This window comes from Gracilinanus agilis, chromosome 6, assembly GCF_016433145.1.
Source record: "Gracilinanus agilis isolate LMUSP501 chromosome 6, AgileGrace, whole genome shotgun sequence".
Lineage (NCBI taxonomy): Eukaryota > Metazoa > Chordata > Mammalia > Didelphimorphia > Didelphidae > Gracilinanus > Gracilinanus agilis.
In genome coordinates, this window is record NC_058135.1 from 36,260,585 (window position 1) to 36,269,956 (window position 9,372).

At 36.2% G+C, this 9,372-nt stretch overlaps 1 pseudogene; it reads left to right on the top strand.

The window, feature by feature from the left end:
- The first annotated feature begins 1,563 nt into the window (after nt 1-1,563).
- Nucleotides 1,564-8,930, top strand: LOC123252208 (annotated as a pseudogene).
- Nucleotides 8,931-9,372: the final 442 nt, after the last annotated feature.

Sequence of the window (9,372 nt, forward strand, 5' to 3'; positions counted from 1 at the left end):
TGTTTTTGATCTCCCTGACTTTGGAATCAGTACCATATTTGTGTCATAAAAGGAATTTGGTAGGACTCCTTCTTTGCTTATCATATCAAATAATTTGTATAGTATTGGGATTAGTTGCTCTTTGAATGTCTGATAGAATTCACTTGTGAATCCATCAGGTCCTGGTGATTTTTTCTTAGGGAGTTCTTTGATGGCTTGTTCAATTTCTGTTTCTGATATGGGATTATTTAGGTATTCTATTTCTTCTGCTGTTAATCTAGGCAATTTATATTTTTGTAAATATTCATCTATATCTCCTAAATTGTTATATTTGTTGCCATATAATTGGACAAAATAGTTCTTAATGATTGCCTTAATTTCCCCTTCATTAGAGGTGAGGTCTCCCTTTTCATCTTTAATACTGTCAATTTGGTTTTCTTCTTTCCTTTTTTTATTAGATTGACCAGTACTTTGTCTATTTTATCTGTTTTTTCAAAATACCAGCTTCTAGTCTTATTTATTAATTCAATAGTTCTTTTACTTTTTATTTTATTAATTTCTCCCTTAATTTTTAGTATTTCTAATTTAGTTATCATCTGAGGGTTTTTGATTTGCTCGCTTTCTAATTTTTTGAGTTGCATACCCAATTCATTAATCTCTGCCCTCCTTAATTTGTTAATATATGCACTCAAGGATATAAATTTCCCCCTGAGTACTGCCTTGGCTGCATCCCTCAGAGTTTGGTAGGATGTCTCATCATTGTCATTCTCTTCAATGAAATTGTTGATTGTTTCTATAATTTCTTCTTTGACTAACTGGTTTTGGAGAATCATATTATTTAATTTCCAATTGGTTTTTGATTTGCCTGTCCAGGTGCCCTTACTAATTATTATTTTTATTGCATTATGATCTGAGGTTACATTTATTATATCTTCTCTTTTGCATTTGTTTGCTATGTTTCTATGCCCTATTACATGGTCAATCTTTGTGAATGAACCATGTGCAGCTGAAAAGAAGGTGTATTCCTTTTTGTCCCTATTTATTTTTCTCCACATTATCAATTAAATCTAATTTTTCTAGGACTTCATTCACCTCTCTTACCACTTTCTTATTTATTTTTTGGTTTGATTTATCTAGATCTGAAAGAGGAATATTTAGATCTCCAAGTATTATGGTTTTACTATCTATTTCCTTCTTCAGCTCTGCCGTTTTCTCCTCTATGAATTTGGATGCTATACCGTGTTATTTCCTCATTGTTTATACTGCCTTTAATCAGGATGTAATGACCTTCCCTGTCTTTTTTAATCATATCTATTTTTACTTTGGCTTTATCAGAAATCATAATAGCCACTCCTGCCTTCTTTTTTCTCATTTGATGCCCAAAAGATTTTGCTCAAGTCCTTAACCTTAAACTTGTGTGTGTCTACCCACCTCATATGTGTTTCTTGTAGACAACCTATGGTAGGATTTTGGTTTCTGATCCACTCTATTTGCTTCCGTTTTATGAGCGAGTTCATCCCATTCACATTCAGAGTTACAAAAGTACAGTCCCTGCATTAGAGATCTTTGTCCACGCCCGGGGCAATGCCTTCACCTGTGGAAACGCTTGGGAAAGTCCATGCGCACCCCCCAGCCACTTCGGGTCCCACCTCTTGCAGCTCTCAGGTACAAGCCCTGGGGCTGCTAGTTGATTTACTGGTTGCCCCAATCCTGTTTTCACTCTTGTGCATTGGCCTTGGCACTGTGCATGGTGTGTGGGGGGGTGGGGTGGAGGGGCTTCTTCCTCTTGCATTTTAGTGAGAGCTATTTCATCCCTTTATAGCGTGGAAATGCCCCGATTCTGCATACCTTCAATACTGAGCCCTGTTGTGGGGTTCCTTTGTTCATCTGGATTCGTTTTTATGTCCCCTTGAGGAGTCCTGTATGCTTCGGTTAGGAGAGATTGAGCAGCTGCTCCTTACTCTGCCGCCATCTTAAACGGAAGTCCTAGCAGCTACCGGTTCCATTTTGTTTTAATGATTTTTTAAAAAGACTAGAAAGGGAAGGAATGTAAGGGGGTGTGGAGGGAGAGGAAGATTAGAGTATGCAAGTAGAAGTATATATAAACAATGGAAAAGGGATGAAGGAGTGGGCAACACTTGAACCTCACTGCTATCAATTGGTCAATTTCCAGAAAAAAACACTATATAGACTATATCTCAATGTCCTAAAATTTTTCTAGAAGTAGGAGCATACCCTGGGTTTCCAAGCCTGGGGTATTTTGTGGAGAATATAATAACTGATGTACTGTCTAAGAGAAACACATGTAGTTCCATTCTCTCTTCAAAATTGACTCCAAGGGAAGTGAGAGAAAAAATATGTGAAAGCTATAGACATTTGGGGAAGCTGGTTACTCAAAATGTCTGGTTTCTAGTTTGTCTCCTTAGAGTCTTCAGTGAATTTTCCAGTGGTGAATGATTCTTTCTTTTCTCTTATGATTTGAGAGTAGAAAGAACTTCTCCCTTGCACATTCTCCTCCATTTGAAAAAAAGAAAAAGAAACTCCACAAAGATCCACAGCCAAATAATACAAAATTCCACATTGGCAGTATCCAGAAATATATGTATGATTCTATGTTGAGTCTGTCAACTCCTTGTCAACAGTTGGGTAGCATATATCATCACTGGACCTTTGGAATCCCAGATGGTCGTTTTGTTGATCAGAGTTCTCAAGTCTTTCAAAGTTGTTTTTCTTTACATATTGTTCTTATAAAAATTGTTCTCTTGGTTCTGCTCATGGCACTTTGTATCAGTTTTATACAAGTCTTCTCAAATTTCCCTTAAAAAGTCTGTCATTTCTTATATTGCTATATGTTATGAGCAGCTAGGTGGCACAGTGTGCTAGGCCTGGAGTCAGAAAGGCTCCAGATGCTGGTGTTTAAGCCTCAGGTACTAGCTGTGTGATCCTGGACAAGTCTTAAGTGACTTGCCTGAGGCCTGTTAGCCTCAGTCTCCATCTGTAAAATTACCTAGAGAAGGAAATGGCAAAATACTCCCAGTACCTTTGCCAAGAAAATCCCAAATAAGTCACAGAGTCAGACAAAACTGAACAACAAAATTTCAAGCTGTACAGGACTAGCGCCTTTGCTATGAAGGCTTATTGAGTCCTTTTCAGGGCTGTTCATCCATCTTTGGTGTTTACCTTTCACCCAACTCTCACCTGTGGCTTTGAGAAGCTGTAGCATAAACAGTAGTCACAGCCCAGTAAAATCATCTTGGAAGATGGGCTAAATAAGGTTGAAGGTCAATGACTTAGGGAGCTGTCTACCCCAAGCATGGGAATACTCCCTCAGTGGAATGGACAAATAAGAACAAATTGTTCCAGTGGTTATGAAAGTAGCTGAAGCAGGCACTATGGAGCACTTAGTGTTTGGTAAGACAATGAAGATGCCACAGTCATCCATTGCATCCTGGACCAGCCTAATACAACAAAAAAAGTTTTACATTTCAAAAACTGTTCCATGTTCTTTAGAATAACTTATACAGTTACATCTGTTGTTTAGTTATTAGTATCATATGGCAAAGGCAAGAAATAATCCTTCCCTCCATACCATTCATTAGAAAGAATTTTAAGTTTTATCTTAGTTTCAGAGAGATGGTTTTTCAGAACTCCTTGAAACTGAAATGCAATTTTTGTTATGACACAAAGCAGACTCCAGCTGATTCTTTGTTTTTTTTCTTCAGTGAATTTTTAAATAAATAATTGTTTGCAATGGTAGAAACGCTACCAACTATAGCATTTAACATCAATCTCCTGCTTTTAGAGGGTAAAAAAAAAAGCTTATGCTATGTGGTTGGCACATAATAGGAATTTAATAAATGCTTGCTCCCTTTAATGGAACCATTAGTCAAGAAACAGGTTTGACATTTGTTTTTGACTTGCATAGTTTCAATTCAGTAAACAAAACAGTTGACTGACACAAAATCAGAACATCACCATTGTAATCACAATATGTTTTGTCTAACCAGTTTTGGTGAAGGGGATTTCTTAACCAGGGAACCACATAAAAAAAAAAATCAAGTCTAAATTATAGAATAATTTCTAAAGAAATGAAGTTTTGTGATATAGCAACACAGCAAAAAACTTCTGAAATCCTATATTCTTATCCTAGTTTTGTTACAGTTTGGCTGTGTCCTTTGGCAAAGCACATCCATAAAATCATCAAGTCAATAGTAATTTAGTAATTTATTATGAGCCAGGGATTATGTGTTGGAGATATAAAGAAAAACCAACCTAGGTCCTGTTCTCAACTCTCATTCAAATGGAGGATATGGTATGCACAAAACTGTGTATAAACAAGAAATAAGCAGTTTAAATTGGATATAATTTTAAGGAAGGGAAGGGGATAGCTAGTTGGTACAGTGTTGGACCTAAAGTCAGGTATATTTATCTTCCTGAGTTCTAATCCAGCCTCAGACACTTAGTAGCTGTTTGACCCTAGGCAAGTCACTTAATTCTGCCTCAGTTTTCTCATCTGTAAAATGAGCTGAGAAGGAAATGGTAAATCACTCCATTATCTCTGCCAAGAAAACTCCCAGATGGGGTCATGTAGAGATAGAAAAGACTGAAAAAAATAATGAACAACAAAAATTTCAAAGGAGAAGCACTAGAATGAAGGAGGATGGGAGAAGACTATAAATTGAGGGGACTAATGTAATCTCCAAGGTCCCTTTCAGCTCTAACATCTTATGGTCCTATTTTTGGGTTTATTTTGTATCTAGCCTAAATGTTAGTTAATGGAATTCCTCCTTGAATGAACATATAAGAATGATTTAAAATTACCACACCAAGGTAATAGCCTAAGCAGGGTTGATCTCTGCTTAGAATGTAATTATACTATTTCTTGGTATGTAAGTGGATAATTCTAAAGACCTTGAAAAGAGTTTGTTCTCTTAAGCACATGTCTTATGAGTTATTTGCTTAGCAATTTCCACCCAAGTCCAAATCAAGGGACCTCATCCTGAAATAAAAATGACTCTGGTTTCTTAATGACTATTCCAGGAGAAGACATGCTCTGACAGGCACTAAAAAACTGGAAAAGCTTTGAATGTGGTCCTGTTAGCAAACAGTGGATCAACCTCATTCAGTTTAATTAGACATATCAAGAGAAAGAGGATGTAAATTTTTCTATCCACAGTGACTTCTAGAAGGTGAAGAAAGTTTGTTCTTTACATTAGTAAAGGGAATACCTCTAGCAACACCTGCCACCCAGCTTTCACCTGTGGCTCCAAGAAGCTGTACTATGCTCAGTGGCCACTCACCCTGTTAAAATGCTTTTGGCAGATGGGCTAAACCAGTTTGAGGATAAATGTCTAATCTCAGGCATGAGAAAGACTTTTCCCAGCTGAAAGGGCAGATGAGAACAATTTGTTCCAAAGGCTATGAAGGCTGCTTGAAGTAGGCTCTGTGGAGTGCTTAGGTTTGGTCAGACTTTGAAGATGTCAAGGTTACCCACTGCACCCTGGGCCATCACCAGTCACCTTAACTTTTTTCTTGCCACTGGATTTTGATGACTGGAAGATAGATTGAGGTTGATGACTTTGTGTAACTCTGCTTCACTTAAATCCAATTCATGCACAAATCAAGACATCACCCATTGTGATATCATTGGTCCTGTTTGAATATGAAGGACAACAACCAATCAACAAATAAACTCATAGATGCCTTCAAAGTACATCATTCAAAGTACATCAAAGTGAGCATTTGTTTAGCAAGTTCCCTGCCCCATCCCACTCCCTATAGGTAGCACAAAGGTAGACTTCAGCCTAGTCTCCCAATTACTTCTTTTTTTCTTTAAAAAAATCTCATTATTATCTTTAAGTATAGGCTTACTTTGTTTTATTGCACTTCACAGCTACTGTGTTTTCATTTTTTTTAAACTGAAGGTTTATGGTGACCCCATTTCAAGCAAGTGGATTGGCATCATTCTTCCAATAATATGTGCTCATATCAAGTCTCTGTGTCAGAGATTGGTAATTCTTGTAGTATTTTAAACTTTTTCGTCATGGTGACCTGTGATCAGTGATCTTTGATGTTATTATTGTAATTGTTTTGGGACACCACAAACTGCATCCTTATAAGACAGAAAATTTAATTGAGAAATGTGATTTGTGTTTTGACTACCTGTCTCTCTTTTTCTCAGGACTCTCTCTTCTCTGAGTCACAACTATATTGAAATTAGCTCAATTAATAATCCTACAATGGCCTTTAAGTGTCCAAGTCAAAGGAAGAGTCAATGCATGAGACCAACTTCATTGTCTTATTTTAAGAAATTGCTACACAGTCAACCCAGACTTCAGCAACCGTAACACTGCTCAGTTAACGGCCATTGACATCAAGGCAAGATCCTTTTCACCAGCAAAAAAGACTACTGAACTGAAGGCTCAGATGATGACTTCCATTTTTTAGTAATAAAATATTTTAAAATTAATGTATGTACATTTTTTAGACATAATACTATTGGACACTTAATAGACTACAATGTAATGTAAACTTAAATGAATGGATTAGCTTGACCAAATTTTTTAATCTACTAGGTGGTAATAGAACTGATACTTACTTAGCTATGAGGGGAGAAACAAGCACTCATTTAAACAGTAGTTTTATAAAAACATGTTTTTAATGCCAGAAAATTCTGCTCTCCATTGCTGTATAATTTGGGGCATTTTTGGTATTTATGATCAGAGCAGTAAGTAAAATCACATATTTTACAGTTCTTCCCATGTATGTGACCTTAATTAAGTTATGTAACCTCCCTTAGTCTAAATTTCCTCATCTATACAATAAGAGGTTTGGACCAAATGCCCACTGAGTTCTCTTACAGTTCTGGAGATCTATTATATAATGTAGAACTCCTATGATCAAAGCTTCCAGTTGACAATAGCAGCCTCACCCCCCACACACATACATCCCCACACAAACAAAAGGATTACAATCCTTACAAAAACTTTTCATGGGAAACAAGAAATGTCTTGCCCTAAGTCTTGGTTATAATGGGGCAGAACAAAATGGCTCAAAAGTGAGAAATATAATGAAATGAAAATGTTCTGCATTGGGGATTCTAAACTCAACCATTTATTAGTCAAATGCTACATTTTTCTGATAGCAATTTGCTCAGTAGCAAAAGTGTCCATCTTCTATGAACAAGATTCAGGCTACTCTTTTCATCCCAGTACATATTAATTTGAGCCATCTCTTTTGGCATTTTCAGTATGGAAGCCATGGGTTAATAAGGCTGGGTATTAAACTCTTCCTCCTTTTTAAAAAGCTGACCCATTTGTCTAGGGAAGCCAAACTTTTCCTGTTTTGAAACACACTACATGTTCAACATCATTTTTTTAATAAATACAACACTAAAGGGAAATAGACCTTAAACTTTCAGAGTTTAAAAATGTCTAATATTCCAAATTAGGCTTGGAAAACAATTCTTTTAAAAATGTCATCTATTGTGCTATAGAATCTGAAAATTGCATGAATATGTAAAGTGTCTAATCAGTGAAAAAATTTAGTCTATTTCCTAATACCTGTATGACATTTAAAAATCTACTCCCAAAGAAGATAAATATAATGAGAAATGATGAGGAAGAAAATGCTCTCCAGATTCTGTATTCATTCTGAGACAAAAACAAAGAAATTAAAACCTATGGCCTTGTCCAGTCCAGTATTAACAGTGTTCTAATGGAATGAGGTATAAGAAAAAAAAGTTTGCAAGGGAGTAGAAGGGTACCCAGAGCAGCAATAAAAAGAATATATATATATTCAAAATACAATTCTTTTGGACAGAGCCAGTAATAGTCCCATATCCTTGGAGTCTACGTTGAGGACTATACCTCTGGACCCCTAAAGGCACAGTCCCAATAGTATTTGAAGTGTGTCGCATCACCAAAATTTAACCAGATGTTAAACAAGTTAACAGAAATGTTTGCTCCAAGACTATTCACAAGTCCACAGAAACTGAAGGAGTGCCTCCCACTCATCATCTTCCTTATAAACAGGTTCAGATACATCCTGGCCACAGGAGATGAGATAAGGAAGACCTGTATACAGTGATTCATCAAGACTGATCGAAAGGTTTGTATTGGTACCCAGCTGGATTCAAAGACATCATCAGCACTGAGAAGAAGGCTGAACATTTTTATCTAGTGTATGACTCCAAAGGCTTCTTTTCTGTTCATCGCATCACAGCTGAGAAGACTAAGTGTAAATCGTACAAACTGAGAAAAGCCATTAAGAACACAATAAGCATTCTCCATTTGGTGATCCATGATGCCCATACCATGTATAGAAGTGAATGACCCCATTCAAATTGATTAGGAGACTGGTATGATGATAATTTCATCGTTTGATACAGGTAACCCATGTAGAGGGACCAGTGGAGCTAACTTGCATCGAATTGGTGGGATCACAAACAGAGAGAAACATTTTGACATCCTATGTGCCAATGGCAGTATTTCCACTAGCCTTTCAAACTTTTTTGTTATTGACAAATGAAGCCTTAAATCTTTCTTCCCCAAGGGAATCAGAGCACTAGATAGATGATTGCAGATTAGAATTGGCAGGGTTTCTTCAAACAAGGATCTTAAAATGTGATTTTTAACAATAAAAAAGGAACGGATGATGACCCATAAAAACATAAAATTTACAAATGAATAAAACAAGAAATAGAAATATTAACAACTTAATCTCAGTGAAACTGAATGGGCCATAAATGCACCAACCTTTTTTCTTTAGATTAAGAGCACTGTGGGTATTAATGCTGTATAATATGGCAGAAAAGGTTGCTGGGTTGGTCAATTTTGCTTAACTTTTTCATTCTTACAAGGCAAGGTTCAGTGGGTGAAAGATGGAGGATTTATCTCGATATGACAGATGTAAAAACAAAAGGAATCAATAAAACTTTTTTAAAAAGTTGACTGGGGTTACTTAATTGCTTACCATTTCAGGGAGGAGGGAGACAATTTGGATCTTATAATTTCAGAAAGTGTATGTTAAAAATTGTTATTACATGTAACTGGGAAAATAAAATATTGAAAAATAAAAAATAAACAATGTTATCCTCAGAAAAAATATCAGTTGCTTAATCAAGGATTTTTGTTTTATTTTCCTCCATTTGATAAAACTTTCTATTAGTAGAAGAAAAAAGTTTCCATGGAGGTGAAGAGATATCCAGGAGAGTAATAATAACAGTAACTCCTTTTTAGACAATCTTTTATTATTACAATACACTCCATTCCTCACACTGTAGGGTATAGGTACAGATAAGTAAACATGTAGAAGATGAGCTGGAAGGGACTTCATGACCCAAATTATTGAAGCTCAGAGGAACTATGTGATTTGTGTTAAGTCCATATCTCT